The sequence below is a fragment of the Esox lucius genome, chromosome 1 (assembly GCF_011004845.1).
Source record: "Esox lucius isolate fEsoLuc1 chromosome 1, fEsoLuc1.pri, whole genome shotgun sequence".
Classification (NCBI taxonomy): Eukaryota; Metazoa; Chordata; class Actinopteri; order Esociformes; family Esocidae; genus Esox; species Esox lucius.
The window spans coordinates 33,731,675-33,731,933 of NC_047569.1; positions in this window are offsets into that span (position 1 = coordinate 33,731,675).

Genomic DNA, 259 nt, shown 5'->3' on the forward strand with positions numbered 1-259 from the left:
GCGCAGCTTCAGCACCGAAGAAATCAGAGACAAGCTCCCGCGTAATGCATTGTGGGATATTGAGGAGTAGTGAGCGGTCGTGAGGGCCTGATGTTTCACGAGCGCAGTCCAATCCAATGTAAACTAAAACTGAACATACCATTATTTACCACCATAAATGAAATACAGTGTCGATGTCGAAGGTGGAGGCTATTTAGGCAATTCCAAAAATGGCATTTTAAAACCAAAATCAAGAACATTCTCGGGACTAATCCCATGG